This window comes from Hemiscyllium ocellatum, unplaced genomic scaffold, assembly GCF_020745735.1.
Source record: "Hemiscyllium ocellatum isolate sHemOce1 unplaced genomic scaffold, sHemOce1.pat.X.cur. R, whole genome shotgun sequence".
NCBI lineage: Eukaryota > Metazoa > Chordata > Chondrichthyes > Orectolobiformes > Hemiscylliidae > Hemiscyllium > Hemiscyllium ocellatum.
Genome location: NW_026867602.1, coordinates 1,133,167 through 1,153,466, shown reverse-complemented (window position 1 = coordinate 1,153,466; position 20,300 = coordinate 1,133,167). Strand labels below are relative to the sequence as shown.

The 20,300-nt window shown below is 47.9% G+C and overlaps 2 protein-coding genes across 12 annotated transcripts in view; one reads left to right on the top strand and one right to left on the bottom strand.

The window, feature by feature from the left end:
* huwe1 (HECT, UBA and WWE domain containing E3 ubiquitin protein ligase 1) overlaps nt 1-5,261 on the bottom strand; it is a 217,123-nt gene extending 211,862 nt beyond the window's left edge. For 7 of the 8 annotated variants that reach the window (XM_060822430.1, XM_060822435.1, XM_060822434.1 and 4 more), the window contains exons 1-2: nt 5,197-5,224; nt 1,928-1,989 (exon numbers count right to left, since the gene is read on the bottom strand). The gene's annotated coding sequence lies outside the window, so the exon portion shown is untranslated. Of the gene's footprint in view, nt 1-1,927; nt 1,990-5,196 lie in introns of all 8 variants that reach the window. The other variant, XM_060822431.1, reaches the window with a different exon arrangement.
* A 236-nt stretch (nt 5,262-5,497) lies between these two features.
* LOC132809058 (uncharacterized) overlaps nt 5,498-20,300 on the top strand; it is a 64,124-nt gene continuing 49,321 nt past the window's right edge. The window contains exons 1-2 of one of the 4 annotated variants that reach the window (XR_009642183.1): nt 5,498-5,641; nt 7,550-8,923. The gene's annotated coding sequence lies outside the window, so the exon portion shown is untranslated. Of the gene's footprint in view, nt 5,642-5,859; nt 6,161-7,549; nt 8,924-9,896; nt 10,010-20,300 lie in introns of those variants that run through there. The other 3 variants (XR_009642182.1, XM_060822447.1, XM_060822448.1) reach the window with 3 other exon arrangements.

The following is a 20,300-nucleotide window of genomic DNA, read 5'->3' as shown; positions in this document are numbered from 1 at the left end:
TATTCGCATTTGGAGGTCACGTAAAGTTACCATAACAATCACCATCTAGATCAGTGCATCAGTGTCAGGTCAATAACTGTGCTCACTGCAGCATCCCATTCTGTCGCCATTCTCTGAGTGGAAGTCACAAGCCTGCCACTTAAAACTTTTTGAAAGTGGTTACAAGTGGATGCAGGTACACGCTGCTGCTCCTCGGCAAGGATGGGTACAAGCAAAGCTCCATGGGCATTCTCCAAAGCAACTCACTCTCCAGACTAAGCCCAACTATCAGCGTCAACTAAATGACACTTGGACAGAATCAGTGGATTATTGAGATAATGCACACAAGGATCCCATCAGCACTGAGCACTTTGGTGGGGGCTGAATACGGGCAAGGCTACACTCTGACAGCAAGTGGTAATAACTGTGCAACTGTGACAAAAACTTGCATTTAGCTAGCAACATTTAACGCCCCCAGAGTATCACCAGACAAGATTTGATTCAGAGCCGCAGGGTTGAGAGACAGCAGACCAAAGGTTTGGCCAAAGAGGCACGTTATAAGGAGTCAGGAGAAGAGAATTTCAGAGCATAGGCCCCAAAGCAAATGAGACAATGAAAAGGAATCAGGTATGTACAAGATTGTGGACACCAAGGAGCACAGAGACCTCCAAGGATTGTAGATGTTTACAGAGATCGGAAGGTGTGCGCCACAGAACAGGAACATATTAAAAAATAACAAGGTACTGCCGGACTAAGGGTTAACAGGTCAGCTGCGTATTGGGGAGGGGGGGGGGGGGGGGGGGTGTTGTTGTCGTTGACAGATGAGCGGAGCTCAGAGAGACCTGGGATGGAAGCAGCTGAAAATCTGGATGAGCTCAAACTTACAGAGGGTGCAAGGAGTGGGGAGGCAAGGCCGGAGGTCATTTGAACAGTTGAGTCTGGAGGTAACAAAAGCACAGAAATGCACGTGTGAAGACAAGCTCTACATTCATTCTCTTCTTCCACACACTCCACTCCACTAACCCAAAGGCTAACTAGATTTATGGTTAGACCGTTGGCCTGCAGCCCATTCCATCTTTCAAATAATGGTATAGGGAAGGTTGGCATTTTAAAAGATCACAGGACTGAATATACTACCATTCAGTTTCTGTGATGAACACACGTGAATCTACAGACACGATCTAGAAGAAAAACGTGCTCCTTTAAACAGGGCAAGTGTTGTTTTAAAAAGTGCCCTGCCAGACAGCCTCACTTGTGGGTACAATACATTTCAAAAATCATTAAACAACTCCAGAGTCATTTCAATCTTGATGTCTGCAACTCAAAACCACGTGTAATTAAGAGGAAGTAAAGCGAAATCCGTTTACAATCCAAAAAAATTCAACTTTGTCTTCAGATTCCCCAAAACTCAAATCTTGTGCAACTAATTTTGAATTATACCGAACAGGAATGAACTTGTGTCATAACCTACGAAGCACAGGTGTAATTTTTAAAATCTCGCATGGAAAGAGAACTTCAAAAAGAAAATTTTAACTCTAACATCGCACCATTACGAATATACTTAAGTGGCACTGTTTTGACCTCAAAATCACAAATATACAATGCTAAGTCAAAATCTTTCCTTTTAAAAAATGCATTAAGTTTCCAGACACATTTATGCAATCAGTCAGCTTAGGGCAGGGGAAAAATACACCTTCCAGAACAAACATAAGCAAAATGAAACTCTCCCACATGCAAGCCAGTATTTTTCTAAAATAAAGCACAAAAGCTAAACACAGACTATCGTTCCCTATAAGCAGCTAATTTCTCTCAATATTGGAACATTACACACGCCAAAATAAGAGAAAAAGCCTCAGGTTAAGAGAAAGCAAAATCATCTTAAAAAAACCATTTGCCCTCACAGCATGGCCTCACATTCTCCCCTTTTATCATATGCAATTTTTTTTACCTCCTGGAAGCCTTGTCTGTCTTGCGCCATTTGGATGAATATACAATTAGTTTTTTTTAAATCTATACAAACACAAAAAGACAACACTGCAGAATTAGATTCGGTCCTTTTCTTGCCCAGATATAAAAATGAGATTTGAGGGAAAGCAATGAGTCTTCTCCAGCCAGCAAGCAGTGTGGAGGAAGAGAAGGCTGTGTGTCAGCTATTGGTGCTTAGTCAGTCCCTGCACAGGGCCTCAGGCTTCTCTCTCTCTCTCTTTTCCCCCCACCCCCTTCCACTTACAAATAAATAAAGAAACACACTAAGATTCTTGAGGGGGGGGGGGTGGAAACAGGTTTCCAAAAGAGGGAGAGAGAATACAAAGGGAATCCAATGTACTCTCTCTATTTACAGAACTATATACACAGTTTTAAATAAATCTTGTCGAAATATAAACATCAGGGACAACGCAAATAATGGATGATTAGAAGGACAGACATTTCCTGAAGGGGGAACAGGGGTTAAAAGAAAGAGGCCAGCTTGTGATTACTAGGTCCTTCACTTTTTAAAAATATTTAATATATTTCTAATAGATATACGAAAGTGTAAAATCTTTTCCCTCATCAAACCAGAATTTCATCCAGCTTCCTCCATCAGCATAGATGGACATTTTTAAAACCAAATTGTGGGGGTGTGGGGAAGAGAAGATACCGGGTAAAAGAGGACAGCTGGCAACTTAACTTTCCTGAGGTCCTTTGCCTTTACTGTACATTCCAAGTCTGTTTCCACCTTTACTACCCATTTCTTAAAACAGTAAAAAGTAGAATCACTACTGACAAAACACCGGCACATTTCCTGAAAAAAGTGTTGCTTTCTGAAGAGGTGGGGCTAGAAGGGAGGGGTGGATGAGAGGGGGTGGGGGAGGGAGAAAGGGCTGAACTGGGGTGGGGGGGGGAAGACAGTGGGGGAGAACGGGGGGGCAAACGACAGTGGGGGAGAACGGGGGGGCAAACGACAGTGGGGGAGAACGGGGGGGGCAAACGACAGTAGGGGGGGCGAACGAGGGGGAAGAACGGGGGGCGCGAACGACAGTGGGGGAGAATAGGGGGCGAACGACAGTAGTGGGGGCGAACGACAGTGGGGGAGGCGAACGACAGTGGGGGGGAACGGGGGGGCGAACGACAGTGGGGGGGGTGAAGGGGGAGGGACACTGGGGGGAAGGGAGGGCGAGAGACGGGGCGGAAGGGAGGGCGAATGAGACACGGGAGGGCAAACGACAGTGGGTGAAAACGGGGGGGGTGAAAGACAGTGGGGGAAAACGGGGGGGGGGGGCGAACGACAGTGGGGGAAAACGGGGAGGCGAATGACAGTGGTGGGGGAAGGGGGGGACAGTGGAGGGAAGGGAGGGCGAGAGACGGAGGGGGGAAGGGAGGGCGAACGACAGTGGGGGAGCGAGAGACGGGGAGGGAGGGAGGGCGAGAGACGGGGGTGAAAACAGGGGTGGAACGACAGTGGGGGGGGTGGGGGGAGGGAGGGCGAGAGACGGGGAGGGAGGGCGAGAGACGGGGAGGGAGGGCGAGAGACGGGGGTGAAAACAGGGGAGGGGAACAACAGTGGGGGAAAACGGGGGGGGAACGACAGTGGGGGAAAACAGGGGGGGGAAAAGGGGGGGAGAACGGGGGGCGAACAACAGTGGGGGAGAACGGGGGCAAACGACAGTGGGGGAGAAAGGGGGGCAAACGACAGTGGGGGAGAACGGGGGGCAAACGACAGTGGGGGAGAACGGGGGGGCAAACGACAGTGGGGGAGAACGGGGGGGCAAACGACAGTGGGGGAGAACGGGGGGGCGAACGACAGTGGGGGAGAACGGGGGGGCGAACAACAGTGGGGGAGAACGGGGGGGCGAACAACAGTGGGGGAGAACGGGGGCGAGAGACGGGGTGGGAGGAAGGGTAAATGACAGTGGGGGGAAACGGGGGGGTGAAGGGAGGGCGAGAGACGGAGGGGAAGGGAGGGCGAGAGACGGGGGGAAGGGAGGGCGAGAGGGGGGGGTGGAAGGGAGGGGCGAGAGACAGGGGGAAGGGAGGGCGAGAGACAGAGACAGGGGGGAAGGGAGGGCGAGAGACTGGAGGGGGAAGGGAGGGCGAGAGACGGGGGGGGAAGGGAGGGCGAGAGACAGGGGGGAAGGGAGGGCGAGAGACTGGGGGGGAAGGGAGGGCGAGAGACTGGGGGGGAAGGGAGGGCGAGAGACTGGAGGGCGAGAGACTGGGGGGGAAGGGAGGGCGAGAGACTGGGGGGGAAGGGAGGGCGAGAGACTGGGGGGGAAGGGAGGGCGAGAGACTGGGGGGGAAGGGGGCGAGAGACTGGGGGGGAAGGGAGGGCGAGAGACTGGGGGGGGAAGGGAGGGCGAGAGACGGGGGGGAAGGGAGGGCGAGAGGGGGGGGGAAGGGAGGGCGAGAGACTGGGGGGGGGGGGAGGGGAGAGAGGGAGGGCGAGAGACTGGGGGGGGGGGTGAAGGGAGCAGCAGCTTGTACTCCTATCCAAGGTCCTTTTAACCACTTCTTCTGGTCAGGTATTCCCTAATCAGAGTGAAGTTGAGGGGGGGGGGGGGGGGGCTAGGAAATCCTTCCCCTGGCTTTCTCTCACTGCCCTCCCATTTTAAAACCAGAACCCTCCCCCCCCCCCCCTCTCTGTGTGTCACAAACCCCTCGCCTTCGTGAGTGAGTGGGGGGGGGGGTGAAGAGAAGTGTACAATTCTCTTTGAAAGACGAAAAAAAACACACACATATATATATATATAAAATTAAAATGGCGGGTCTCCTCCAGGGCCTTCCTCCCTCCCTCTCCTCCCCCCCCCCCCCACTTCACCTCTCCCTCCAACTGGCTCGAAATCGTCGCTGAGGGATGGATTCTCCCCCCCCCCCCCAAAAAAAAACTTGTCTTGTTATTTTTTTCTTCGCGTGAAATAAAAATTAAGTCACCCCCCCCCACAAGCTTTTACCCAACCAAGCATTAAATAAAATGGTGGGTGGTAGAAGATACGGGGGGGGGGGGGAGATGGTTGGTCCAAATGTGTTTGTTTTTAAAAAATAAAATAAAAGGGCGGATTTATTATATATTTTTTTTCAAAAAAAATCCCCCGAGGTGTTTTTTTTTCCTCTCTCTTTTTTTTGGGTTTTCCCTCGAGGTACGTGTGGGGGGGGCGGGGGGGAAGAAAATATTTTTTTTTAAAAGAAAAAAGAAGGTATTTGTTGTCTCTGTCTGTGTGTGTCTGTCTCTCTCTCTCTCACCTGAACAACATCGGCCATGTTGTCGCTCGCTCGTCCGCCCGCCCGCCACCGCCGCCGCGTTACCCCACCCCCACTCCCACTCCGGCCGCCCCGGCACTGCGCACGCGCCCGGAGAGAGCCTGTTGGAAGGGGGGGACTTTCGCTTCACTCAGGTTGTGTGTGTGTGAGAGAGGTGGGGGGGGGGGAGGGGAAGGTGGGCGGAGACACGAACCAGAGCGGGGGTTGTTTTTTATATATATAGGACCAAGGTGGCCGCCGCGACCTCCCGCGATGTCGCCGCCCTAGCGGGGAGGCGCGGCGCATGCGCCCCCCACCACGGTAGCCTTTCTGGCTCGTTTTTTCTTTTGGTTGGTGGGGGAACTAGGGCGCATGCGCCGTCCTTTCGTCGGCGTTGTTAGATATCCCCCCCCCTCAACGAGAGCGCCGGTGTTTTGTGAAAGGGGAGGTAAGATTTCTCCGCCTCGTTCACCTCGCCCGCGTGCTTGCGAGGTTCCTTTCCACGAACGGGCGGGGAAGGTTGGCGCCGGCGATCGCGCGTGCGCGGTCCCGGTCCTTTCATTGCGGGAGGGCCGGGGGACGACGGCAACCGCGCGTGCGCGCTCCCTTCATTGCGGGAGGGACGGCGGCGTCAGCGCGGTCCCTTCATTGCGGGAGGGACGGCGGCGTCAGCGCGGTCCCTTCATTGCGGGAGGGACGGCGGCGTCAGCGCGGTGCCGGCAACCGCGCGTGCGCGCTCCCTTCATTGCGGGAGGGACGGGGGACGACGGCGTCTGCGCGGTGCCGGCAACCGCGCGTGCACGCTCCCTTTCCTTGGTTGGGGGCGCGCGCGCGAATGCAGGAAAGAGCGCACCTGCGCAGTTGGGGTAACGTCGTCTCGAGCGATTGGTGGGGAACAGGCGAATGATTGGCAAGGAGGGATCCCGCCCCAACCTTAGGGACTGCGCAAGCGTCGAAAGCAGCCCCAGTGAGTTGTTTTTCCTTTTTTTAAAAAAAAATATTCGTTTATTTGTAATTATTGTTCGTTTTCTTTTCGTCGAGTGGGCCGGGGGCGTGAGGGGTCGTCGGTTGCCTGGTCGCTGAGCGGATGTGGGGTTAGGCCTGGGCGGGGCCAATGTGAGTGGCAGGGGGTGGGTGGTTGGCTGGCTGAGGGGCTGCAGAGCAGTCTTCCCGCGACACCGCCGCCCTGCAGGACAGGAGGCGACGGTGCTGCTGACATGTGCACAGGCAGCAGATTCAGGACACTTTTACTTCCCTCTCCATTGGAAACACTGGGATGGATTTCAAAGCAGGGGAAAAGTGCGGGGGGAGTTTGTTTGAGAAGGTCTTTTACTCTTTACGGGTAGGCATGGATTTGAATTCCCCCTGCTGGATTTGCAGGGGATGCTGGAGTAGTAGGGGAGAGGAATTGATTTGATTTATTATTATCCTGAGATACAGTGAAAAGTAATGTTTTGCGTGCTGTCCAGACAAATTACACCTTACATGAGTATATCAGGTTCATACAGTTATGGAGATGTGGAGTATGGACCCTTTGCCGTCCATGTTGACCAGAATTCAAGGGCGGCACGGTGGCACAGTGGTTAGCACTGCTGCCTCACAGCGCCAGGGACCTGGGTTCAATTCCCACCTCAGGCGACTGACTGTGTGGAGTTTGCACGTTCTCCCCGTGTCTGCGTGGGTTTCCTCCGGGTGCTCCGGTTTCCTCCCACAGTCCAAAGATGTGCGGGTCAGGTGAATTGGCCATGCTAAATTGCCCATAGTGTTAGGTAAGGGGTATATGTAGGGGTAGGGGTATGGGTGGGGTGCGCTTCGGCGGGTCGGTATGGACTTGTTGGGCCGAAGGGCCTGTTTCCACACTGTAAGTAATCTAATCTAAAATATCCTAAATTAATCTAGTCTCGTTTGGCCCAGATTTTGTAATTGTACCAGTCTCCACCATTTCCACTGGAGAAAGTGAGGAGTGCAGATGCTGGAGATCAGAGCTGAAAATGTGTTGCTGGAAAAGCACAGCAGGTCAGGCAGCATCCAAGGAACAGGAAATTCAACGTTTCGGGCATAAGCCCTTCATCAGGCCTCTCTATAGATGCTGTCTGACCAAACACTACCTCCAGCATTCGTTGTTTTCAGAACCTCTGACACTCCTGTATGTATCTGTCAGGGCTCCCTGTTTGAACCAGGTTAACAGCCCCAGTCTGGGAGCCCATTCTAAGATCCACCGAGCTGACCTCGTTACAACCACTACAGAACAGAATATAGTGTTACACAGCTGCAGAGAAAGATTAACTCTAATATACAAGAGGTTCGTTCATAGGTCACTCGGACCCGAAACATTAACCCTTCTCTCTCTCCACAGATGCTGCGAGGCCAGCTGAGTTTCTCCAACTCTTCCTGTTTATGAATTAGAGCCCCCTACCCTTTCACTGGAACCCCTGGAATGGTGCTGGGTTGGGATAAAGCGAAACTCATTGGAAATTCCGAATTGGATCCACACAGTGGATTTTAAAGGAATGGACTTGGAACTTATTTGGAAGCACTGGATCTGGTTTGACTGAGCAGGGGTTAGGGGGACCTATTAGAAATGTTGGTGTAGATTAGAGGCAATGGCTTTTTACAATAATTTTTACTGCAACAGAGCATCTGCAGAGACCCAACAGGAGCATAGATTGTGCAGAGGTGAAATTAGAATAAGGAAAGGCAAGAGAAAGATATTGGCAGATAAAATCAGGGAAACGTCAATAATATTTTCTGAATATGTTGAAAACAACTAAGAAAAACCTGTACATATTTTAATAAAATCTGTGATGTCTTTTGCAAGAATTGGGTGTCTCAAAAGTTGTCAGATGTATTATCCCTGTTGTAGGAAATGTATCTTACATTGTGGAAGCAGGCCGTTCAGTCCACTGAGTCTGCACCAATCCTCCGAAGAGCATCCCAACCAGACCCTTTCCCTGTAACCACACATTCCTGGACACTGTGGACAGTCCACCTAACCTGCACATATTTGGACTGAAAGAGGAACTGGAGCACCCAGAGAGAATGTGTAAACTCCATGCAGACGGTCACCTGAGATTGGAATTGAACCTGGGTCCCTGGCACTGTGAGGTAGCAGTGCCAAACGTTATGCCACCTATTAAAATGTTAGCCTTGGATCGTAGATGACTAGCCTAGTGACTTTGCCTCTATACCATTGTAGCACCCAGTTTGAGCACAGTAGGCTCTCACAGCTGGCAATGCGATACCAATCCAGGTCCTGTTTTGTTGGCATTGGTTGTGGGATAAATGTTGGCCCATTGACACGGTAGCCTTGCTTTGGACTTTGTTTGGACTACAGCATGCTGAGATAGAAGCTAAGCAGCTTATCATCTGCCCTTTACTGTTAAAGCCCATTCAGAGAAACCACTGTGAGAGCTGTTCTCCTGAAAAGCTTCTGAATTCTTGATGATTCCTGAATGCTCTGTGTCTGCAAAGGTTCCAGGTGACAATCGCCCATGTTTAGTGCCATCTGGTTGCATACTGAACCTGAAGAGCACCATGAGCCTTCCATACAATATACTATTTTCTTTTAAGAACTAACGATTATTGATCAAAGTGGTTATCTTGCTGAACTTAATCCGTACGGAGAAACTTCTTTTTGCTCTTTAATTGGTGTTAGTTTATTCAAAAGGATAAATATTTGTACTTTCATATTCTAAACTGTGTGTTGATCAGTTTTACATAATGTCTGAATAATTCCTGTCTTTATTTTTGCAATAAATCAATAACTGTTGTTTAGAAAGTAATCTGGCTGATGTTTATTTTTATTCTAAATCCAATATTGGTGGATGAAGTGGGTAACTGGCCATATTGGGTAACCGAGTAAAGCATTTTAAAAATTTATGTTGTGGCGATGAGCAAAATGTTGGGATTTACATTTGAAATATTGTGTACAGTTCTGGTCCCCATATTTTGGGAAGGATGTGGAAGCTTTTGAAAAGGTGCAAAGGAGATTTACCAGGATGTTGCCTGGTCTGGAGGGAAGGTCTTATGAGGAAAGGCTGAGAGACTTGAACCTGTTCTCATTGGAAAGAAGGCTAAGAGGGGATTTGATGGAGACATACAAGATGGTCAGAGGATTAGATAGGGTAGACAGTGAGTCTTTTTCCTCATGATGATGTCAGTGTGTACGAGGGGGCATAACTACAAATTGAGGGGTGATAGATTTAAGACAGATGTCAGAGGCAGGTTCTTTACGCAGAGAGTGGTAAGGGTGTGGAATGCACTACCTGCTAATGTAGTCAACTCAGCCACATTAGGGAGGTTTAAACAATCCTTGGATAAGCACATGGATGATGACGGGATAGTGTAGGGGAACAAGCTGAGACTAGTTCACAGGTCGTTGCAACATCGAGGGCCAAAGGGCCTATTCTGCACTGTATTGTTTTATGTTCTATAGGACGGCAGTGCATTGTCCACTGTTGATTGTATCAGGAAGGGCTGAATAATCTGGGTGGGGATTGTTCTCTTTGGAATAAAGCAAGCTGAGGAAAGATTTAATTGCAATGCGTAACATTGAGAGGCCTTTGATAGAGTGGATTGAAAGGGACTATTGGCAGAGCTGAATGACCAGTGAATATAGATTTGAAGTAATTTGTAGCAAGATGGAGCGGGTGGTGCTGTGATGGTAGTTGAAGCATAAACCTTTTTCTCCCAGACAGTAAGACACCTTGAACCTACCACCTGGAAATGATTATGGCATCCATGACAGCCTTTTAATCAGAAACAGAATCAAAGAGTTACGGGGAAAAGCCCAGAAAGAGGAGTTAAGGATTATCAGGTCAGTAACAACTCGTGGAATGCCAGGCATCTAGTGTGCCTAACCCTGTTAGAATTTTATACTTTCAGGCAGGTCCCATCTCATGCAGGCCCAATCAAACCAATGTCCCCTACACAGACAGTCCTGCCATCCCCAATATCAGCCTAATGAACATCCACTGCACTCCCTGTATGAGGACCACATCTTTCTTATATAGGGAGACAAAAACTGCATACAATATTCTAGGTGTGGTGTCACCAAGACCCTGTACAACTGCAGTAAGACATCCCTAGTCCTGTCCTCCAATCCTCTTGCAACTAAGGCCAATATACCACTTACCTTCTCAATTCATTGCTGCACCTGCCTGCCTAGGGTTGAGGCCACTTTCAGAGCAATTGTGATCTTACTGAGTGGCAGAGCAGACTGAAAGGGCCTGAATTTAGTGTTTCTGCAGCCCCTCTCTTAAATCCTCAAATCTGACAGGGATAAAGCTCACAAGTCCGGGCACACTGTTTCCCTCCCCTGGAATTCAACTTCTGTTAAGTGTCCAGTGAGTCACTGAACATCAGGCATGCCATTCATCCCATCAAGCCTTTGCTAGACCTTTGTCAGAACTACTCTCCAACCCTGAAAATCAGTTCTTTCCAAGGAAACACCTTTGCACACTTGAGCCATTCCATTAACATCCGAGAATCCACTGGAGCCTGACACAAGAAAAATCTTTCAATCCAATGAGAGAACTTCTGGAATGTAGAATTTGTGATAGCAATGTTGAGTGTGAGAGCAAGGACATGATGTTAAACTTGTAGAACAAACACTAGTTCAGCCTGTGCTGAGGTATTGTGCCTTGTTCTGGGCACTGCTTTTCAAGAAAGATGTGCAGGCTTTGGAAAGTGTGTGGAATAGATTCATGGCATTGCTCTCAGAGATGAGAGGACTTCAGGTTCAAGGGTAGATTTGAGCAGTCGAACTATTTTTCCCGGAGAAGAGAAGGCTGAGAGGAGATCTGACAGTTGTTCAAATTCATGAGCGCACAGGACATAGATAAGTAGAAACTGTTCCAACTCATGTAAGGATCGAGAACAAGAGGGCACAGAATGAAACTAATTGGCAAGACAAGGCAAAGTGATACAGGGAAAACAAGTTAGGGTCTTGAATTCGCTACTTGTGTGTGGGGAGGCAGGTTCAATTGAGGCTTTCAAATGGGAATTGGACAATTCTCTGCAAAGGATCAATATGTAGGGTTAAGGGGAGAAGGCAGGAGCACAAAATGAGATGCTCATTTGGAGAGCCAGTGCTGATATCATGGGCTGAATAGCCTTTTTCTGCCCTTTTGAGTTACTCTCCAATAACACCATCTACCAAACACAAGTCAGGCAATAGAAATATCCCCATTTGCACGGAAGAGTGCAGCTCCAACGACACTTAAGATGCTTGATTCCAATCCAACACAAAGCAGCCCACTTGATATCTACCACACTCACAAATATCCACTCACTCCACTCTGCCCTGTTCCTTGGATAGCACTTTCCAAAACCCTGAAACTCTACAATCTTGGAGGACAAGAAGAACATTGCTATCTGACATTTTCTCCAAAACTACTGTCCATCTTGACTGTTTCTTTAGTATTTTTGAGTCAAAATCCTGGATTCCCTCGCATTATGGATTATAGATCTACCTACTCCAAATGGACTGCAATAGTTCATGGTGGCACTCACCACTACCCTGTCAAGGTAATAAGTGTTGGCCCAGCCAATGATATTCACAATTCATGAAGGAATAATACGGAAAAATGGTCTAGCCAGTGAAGCCTGCATTCTGTATATGTAACAGATCAGTACTCTTGAACCAATAGAAAGCTTTCCATTCTAAACAAACCTAAAAACAAACCTCAAAGCATTAGCTCTGTTTCTCTCTCCATTGATGCTGCCAGTCCTGCTGAGTTTCTCCAGCACTTTCTGTATCTCTTTTAATATTCACGATTCTCTAAGGTGGCACATGGGAAATGAACCTCCACTGTTCTCAGTCACCTCAAAAATTAAAGAGTTTAGAAAGAAAACAAGACTCCCCGATATACCTCTCTTCCAGACCCGGGTTGACGGGAAGTACAGACTAGGTTACTGAACTTAATAAAAAGCCATTAATTCCAAGTAAATATGCTCTAGCTACTGGTGAACAATCAGCATAACACTACAATTTAAACTCTAATACCTTTATAAACTCCACTTGTACACACACGCGCACACAGACAGGAAAACAAAATCGCGGCTGCTCTGGACCAGGAAAGCAATGTAATGGTCATTCTCCATCAGGTCTCCTGAAATGACTCTTGTGCTGATCAGGACATTGCCTCTTGTTTGAAGTTCAAACTACATGCACTGTGGGGCAGAAGACCACACGTGACACAACCATCAATCTGCAAGGATTGAAGTGAGATATGAGGGAGGTATTAGGATGGCTACATCTGATATGTTGAGCGGATCACCCAACCCCCCACATGGTCTACACATTGATACTCTTGGAAACGAAGGTGAATATCTTCTCCGCCTTGGCTACAGTCAGTGCAAACATGAGTAGCTGTGTGCATTACTAATGATCATTATCCAGCCACACTGTGATAATATTAAAGAAGTACCTGAGAAGATTAGTTTAGTTGGGTCATTTGAAGACCAATTTGATATATCACGATAAGTCAGGGTATCTCATATAATAGGTGGCAGGAAACAGAAAAGCAATATACTAAAGTGGAGGGAAATTGTCGGACACGCTGCTGTCCTGGTACACAAATGTCAAAAAAGTTAGTTTACCGACAGACCAAGTGACCAGGATGGCTAATGGAATATTGTTGTTTACTGCAACAGGAATTCAATAGAAAAGTGAGATGTTTTGCAACAGTTGTATGAGTTATTGGTGAGGCCATATCTGGAGTACTGTGCACAGTGTTACTTAAGAAAGTCTATCAATGTGTCTAAAGCAGAAGAAAGCTTAAGACTGGGTTATTGGGAGTCAGCAGGAATACCACAATCAGCTGATTGTATTGAATGGAAGAGGAGGCTCAAAGGCTGAGGGCTCTCTCCCTGCTCCTGATTTGTATGTTTGTGTATAATTCATGTGTGATGGAACATTCTCCACTTCACAAAATCATTAAGGCACTGAAGGAACACATTTGGCCCATTATGTTTGTACTGGCTGTCCTAACAACCAATACACCTGGAGCCATTCACCTGCTTTCTCTCTGTAGACCTATACATTCCTCTTTTTTCGGAAGTAATTGCTTGAAAGATTTGATTGAGCCTGCTTCTGGATCAGTGGTGCTGGAAGAGCACAGCAGTTCAGGGCAACATCCAATGAGCAGCGAGATCGACGTTTCATGCAAAAGCCCTTCATCAAGAATAAATGAAGGGCTTTTGCCCGAAACGTCGATTTCGCTGCTTGTTGGATGCTGCCTGAACTGCTGTGCTCTTCCAGCACCACTGATCCAGAATCTGGTTTCCAGCATCTGCAGTCATTGTTTTTACCTCGTTGATTGATTGAGCCTGCCTCCACCACAATTTCTTGCAGCGTATTCCACACTGTAATCCCTTGATGTTTCTCGAGAAGCTCAAATCAGCCCAATCGATTGGTACCATGTCTACCAATGTTCACTCCAGCCACCACTGACACAGTGGCAGCAGTTTGTCCCATCCACAAGACACACTGCAATAACTCACCAAGACTTCTCTGACAGCATGTTTCAAACTGATTATCTCGACAGCCCAGGATACATGGGAGCACACTGCTACATCACCGCCACGCTCCCTTCTGAGTCACTCACCATCCTGACTGGGAATGCTATTGGCTGTTCCTTCACTATCTCTGAGTCAAAATTCTGGAACTTTACTCCCATAGCTGCACATGGACTGCAGTGGTTCAAGTAGCTAGCTCACCACCACCTTCTCAACAGGCAATTAGGGATGGGTTACCCTGTCCCTGAGAAAAAACATGATTTAATTGCAATAATTGTAGGCACTGTGTGAAGAATCCCTTGAAGGGAGTACATTAATACGCGCAACCCTGAGTGCGTCTGTCACACGGAAAACAACAAGAAAGGCACCCTGCCCTCCCCCTCCCCTGACACTGCAAAAGGACCTGATGCCAAACAGTTAATATATTATCATATGTGACATCACAAACATTGGACACCTCATAGTGCACACATCCCAAATATTCAAAGCTCAGTAACATCTTGCAAAACAAAAAGATTGTTGGCAGAGTACTCACACCACCTCCTCTGCCAAAAAAGCCAATGCATACACACGCATTCTTCAGATCAGCAGGCCATTCTGGGATTGGAACGCTCACTGCCCTGGGCGCCTAGGGTGTTTGTCTATCGTGAGGTTTTGCACCATGAATTGAGTCCATGAGTGACACAGAAGAGATTCTAAGACAACAGCAACATGGAACTCGGTAGACCCTGGACCCTGCAAGCAATCTTGTCGCTCATATACTGAAAATATTCTTATGAGTGAGAAAAGTCAGTTCTTAACAAAACAGGCATGTTCAAGACAGCTGGGTGATTTAACTCCAATATCTATCAAGGCTTTTCACTGTATCGTGCTTAAGCTCATCTTGAAGATCCACAGCAAAATAATGAAAATATCATCAGAAAATTAACCACAGTTACAGGGCAAAGGAGGAGGAGTAATGGAGACCAGGGAGCATAAAAAGCCAAGAGTTAAGCCTGAACCTCAATATAAATTCTACATTGAAGACGACGATGATGACGATGAAGAAGTATGTGAGTTTGATACCTATGTTCTGAAGCAAAACAGAAGGCAGAAGCAAAGGGTGAAGACAGAAAAGGATGAGAATGGGAGGCGTCAGGAAGAGGAAGACAGACAATGGCAGGAGGAGAAAAAGAGAAAGAGGCTGGAGGTGGAAGAGGACGAAGAAGAAGTGTGCAGCTTCAACGAAGATGATAAGCTGAAGAGCAGAGAACCCATGGAGTGGCGAGAAGAGCTATCCATTTATGAAAGTGAGAATGAAGAGGAGGGAGAGGAGGAAAAGGATGAGGAGTTAGTCGACCTGCAATCCGAGGTGGAGGAGTCCGACAGGGAAAGTGAAGAGAGGAGAATCGAGGAGGAGTTGTGGAAGAAAATGATGGATGAAGAAAGGAGGAATAGACTGGAAGAGGAAGAGAAGCGAAAACGTCAAGATGTCGATGAGAATAAGATGAAGGACAATGAAAATCAGCTGAAAACAGAACAAGATGAGGATATGGAACAGGAAGACCAAGAGATCTTGGAAAAGGAAGAACAACCAGAAGAAGAGCAAAAGCAACTGAAAGAGGGACTCGAAAAGGAGAAAGGAAAGGACATATTGGATAAAGAGGAAGATAAGGAGAATTTGGAAGCTGAAGAGGAAATTATAAAGAAAGGAATGAAAGGAATAGAGAAGGAAGAGGAAATGAAAAAGGAAGAGGAAATAGAAGGGAGAAAGATCAAAACGTCGGAAGGTGGGGATACAGAGAATGGCAATGGTGAGGAAGAGGGCGAACAAGGAGGAGACACACGTGAACTCAAATCTGAGGATAAAGAGAAAATAGAGGAGGAAGAGAAAAAAAACATGGAAAAAGAAATAAAAACAGAAGAGAAGGACAAATTGGAGGAGGAAAATGGAATACAAGTAGAAGAGAAGGAGAAAAACAAAAAGGAGATTGAAGGAGAGAAAATTATGAAGGAGGAAGAGGCAGCGATGGAAAAGGAAGAGGAAGAAAAGATGGAAGAGAAAATAAGAACAGAAGAGGTAGGAATGATGGCAGAGAAAGAGAAAACAGAAGAGGGAGAAAAGATGGGAGAGGAAGAAGTAGAGGAAGGAAAGATGGGAGAGGAAGATAAGAAGGTGCTAGAAGAAGAAAATATGGGAGAGAAAGAGGAGATTGGAGGAGAAAAAAGAGACAAAGAAATAGAAGAGGAAGGAAAGATGGGAGAGGAAGAGGTAGAAGAGGATCAAGTGATTGGGGAGGAAGACAAAGAGAAGATAGAAGAGGAGGAGAAAAAAAGCATAGACAAAGAAACAATAGAAAAGGAAGAGGAAATAGAAGAGGAAGAAAAGATGCAGGAGGAAGAGAAAATGCAAAAAGGAAAGGCAGAAAGAAGATTGCAAATGGGAAGGGAGGAAGACGAAACAGAAAGAGAAGAGAAAGTAGAAAAACAGGGGATGAAAATGAATGAGGAGGAAGAGGATGGAGGAATGGCAGTTGAAGATGAGAAAAGAGAAGAATTGAGTACAATGAAAGAGAAGGAAAAGGGGGCACATGAGATGGAGGAAGACTTGGATAGCAAAGTAGGAAACAAACTGAAGAATAAGATAGAGGATGAAATAATGCGCAGGCTGGAGGAAGAACTGGTGAAGCTTAAGCTGGAGGAGAAAATGAAACAGAATTTGGAGGAAGAGATTAAAGCGAAGCTGGAGGAAGAGAAACTGAAGATGACTGAAGAAATGAAACGTAAGCTGGAGGAAGAGATGAAATATGAAATAGAGAAAGAGATTAAGCGCAAGTTAGAAGATGAGAAGAATCGAATGGAAGAGGAGTTGACAAGAAAGATAAAGCAAGAGATGAAACTTAAGATTGAAGAAGCTATAGGAAAAAGAAATAGGATGGAAGAAGAGAGGTTATGCAGGAAGCTAATGGAAAGAAAAGAGAGGAAGAGAAGGAAAGAGGAAGAGCAGAAGAAAAAGGGGGAGGAGAGAAAGAGAAGGGATAAGCAGTTGCAAAAAGAAAAGGAGGAACTGATGGTCTATAATCCGGAGACAAAGAGGGAGGCAAAAGAGGAGAAAGAGAAGAGTAAAGAACATTTGGGGAAAGCAAAAGAGAAGGATGAGGCAAAGTGCAAGGTGGAAGAAGACTTGAGGAAAAGGACTGAAGGTGTGAGGAGAGCATTGGAGAAGAAGACTGTGAAGAAGAACTTGGAGGAAGCAAGAAATGTGGAACAGAGAGTGGCCAAGAAGGAACATAAACAGGAGAAAATGGGTGAGAAGATCAAAGACAAAAGACATGTGGGCACTGAGGTGGATCAGTGGGCAGATACGAAGAGGCTGGTTGAAAAAGAGGAGCAAAGAGTATGTCCAAAGGGTGGGGGAGTAGAGGGTGGTGTGCAGAAAAGCATGATCGTCAAAATGGAACAGTTTCCAAAAACATCAAAGGCACCTTGGTCTGATGTGAAGCAAATTGGCTCAGCTGCCTCTAAAGTTCCAGGCTTCCCTGTCTCCACTTCCCCACCAAGATCCCAGCTGCATGGATCCTTCCAGCCAAGCTCCTGTATGACAGATAACATCTTGCCAACATCTGTCAGGCCATTTGCAACAACCCTTTGCCCACCAACCCCTGCAATGCTAACATACAGGCAGAAAGCGCCATGCCCCTCCCAAGACAGCAAACGCCTCCACCCCTCCTGCCCCTTTGTCAGTGAGGGTAAAAGACAGTCCCTTTTGAGGAATGAGCTGGAGGCATTCTATGAACTCTTTAAGCTGTTCTCAGAGCTTCCATCCCACAATGTGATTGACATTCACAACCTGTGCGTGGGCCTGCGAGCGATGGATATCGAGCTAACTGAGGCAAAGCTTCGCGAGCTGCTGGCACTTCTAGATGTCAATGGGGACGGGCAGGTGTGCTTTGAAGACTTCCTAGAGTTTGTCACAGACACTGACCAGTTCCTCCGCTACTTTGCCCAGCTGCCCGACAGCTGTGACTGCTCGAGGTCTCAGAAAGGACTCCTGACTGACACTGTGTTTTTCAGGATCCTGGCAGAGATCTTACGCCTCGGGGAACTCTCCGACGAGTCAACCAAGCATATTGTCAGGTATTATTTCGCCAAGAAAAAAGGAGCTGGCATCAAAGATCAGAGGGAAAAGAAAGCCAGTGGGGATGTACAAGCACCTAGCTTCATGGGCATGACACTTCACCGTCTAGTCCATTACGTCGATGTCCTGGAACCAGACGACAGCTACGCGGAGTCCCCTCTCACCCAGCAACAGGTTGCTGCATTTTGGGAGTTCTACGAGTTCTTCGACAAAAATAACCAAGGCAACATTGACACCTTCTCACTGCTGAAAGTCATGAACTCGTTGTCCATGTACGTGAGCAACCAGCTGGTGCCAGTTCCTTTGCAGTTTTTGGCGGTGAATGAAGGCAGGGCTGTCACCTTCCATGATTTCCTGGGCATCTTGAGTGACACGGGCACCTTTGGCCAGTTCCTGGTTCAGGAGCAGGACGCCAACTGCCAGGTGTGGAATGCAGCAAAGATTTTCACCACCGACGCTCTGATCTTTGACGCAATCGAGAAAAGCCTACAGTCTCCGCTGCTTAATGCCAGGGCAGCCGCCAACATCATCAACTACTACCACCAGAAGTTCAAGGGCTCACTGCTGCGGTGCCAGGACCACGCCGGAAGATCTGAAGATGCCGCTGGAGAGTCGCCGTGGGAAATGTCAAGGGATGCATCCACGGCCTACGGTGGAAAGCTGGTTCCAAGAGCTAGCGCCGGCAGGAAGGATGTGGGCTCAGTGCAGGGCGGTCAGGCACAGCCGCAAGCCAGGAGATCCGAAGCTTTCCAGAAGCGATTTCAAAAGGCCCTCCAAAACCCCAATTTCAACACGGTATTCAGCCAGTACTCCTGGACATGGAAAATGGAGGAGGCAGAACGAAACAAACGACTGGAGCAGATAAAGAAAGGAAAGGGCAAAATTTCTACGATGAAGTGAGTGAATTGGCAGGGCAGGCAGGCAATGGGGGGAGAGTGTGGGAGGAGTTTTCTCTATCGAGTTTTACACAAGCTGTAACTGAGAGTTTTTGGCCTGGTATATGTGTGACAGAATGTAATAAACAGCTACCACAGATGTGCAGTGAGCGACTGCTGGGAGGTCCCTTTTATTACCCAGCCTTGTTACTTGCTGTTTTTGTTTGCATGCCTGCATTTGACAACATTAAACACTTTAGTCCCCCACCCCGCGTCCAATTTTCTCAATCTCTTTCCCCTGGGAACTCCCAAGCCTACGTTAGTACTCAGAACTGCCAAGTCACCATATTCCTTCTATTTTCTTTATTACTCTTTTCAAACATACCTCAAATCAAGTGAAACAGCCTCTGTGATTGGTCACTGTAACAAAAATACCACCAAACAGGAAAAGGAAACTGATATTCAGTAGTACTCATGATTGCAAAGTGGGGTCCTAGAGAAATGACTTAGTTGAGGGATCAGTTTGCAACGTAAAGTGATGCCAACATCTGAGGATAGCAAGAAGGAGTGTCCTTCTCAATCTGTACCCTCACCTGAACCATGGTCAGGTACAACGAGAGCAGTGCAATGGTCTGGTAACTGTATGGGAACTTTCCCTTTACCTCCTGCAGTGCTTGGCTGCTGAGGCTGGGCCCTGTCACATTGCGCTATAGCGCTGCCGCTGGTGGGAAGCCGAAATTGCAGTGTGACATGTTTACATGGGCAGTTCCCCTCACAAATGGTGACATGGTAATTTCTGATCGAAGCAGTCCGGTAATAGAAAGCGAAGGCAGCCCAGGCTCAACACCCCAAATGTGAGCTGCAAACAATGCTTGTTGTCTGCTGAGTGGGGTGGGGGGCGGGGGTGGTGGGGGCACCATATTGTGCACAGCAAGATCCCACAAATCGCAATGCGATGAGTGGTCAGACCTTTCTAGCTTCCAGCAATGAGGGGCAAATACCAGTTGCAGTACACCAACTCCTTCCCCCACCATGACCACTCCCACCCCTGCTGCAGCAGTTGGAAGTGACTGCTAGTCAAACCTCTCCCCCGCTGCCCCCTAGAAAAAAACAGATCTGCCAGATGCAGTCCGCCCACTGGCATGTCATGCCACGCAGCCTGGCAGCCAGTACTGACTTACCGCCACCCCGCCTCTCTACACACCACTGGCAGCGTCCAGTGGCCATGGCTGAGCTGGGTGGTAAGAGGACTGCAGGTTTCAGGGCAAAAGGTGGAGGTTGAGAGCTAGGAGGGAGAAACATCTGCAGTTTAAACAGTGTGGCTTTAATTAATTGCACACTTAGGTAACACACATCACCATCTGAGGTCACAAACCACACAAGACATCACAGCCCTCAGGGGTGGGGAGGTTGTGGGGGGGGGGGATTGTGGAGGACCTGCTGAAATGCCCCTCAAGATACAATGACGGCTTTGAGTTGCAAAGTATGGTGCCCCTTTACCTCAGAAATAATCCAAGTCATACCAAAAGGCCCTCATGTTTGTAAGGACAGGGCTGAGGCAGAGCTCTGATTGGGCCGTCCAGGCTGGACAGGAT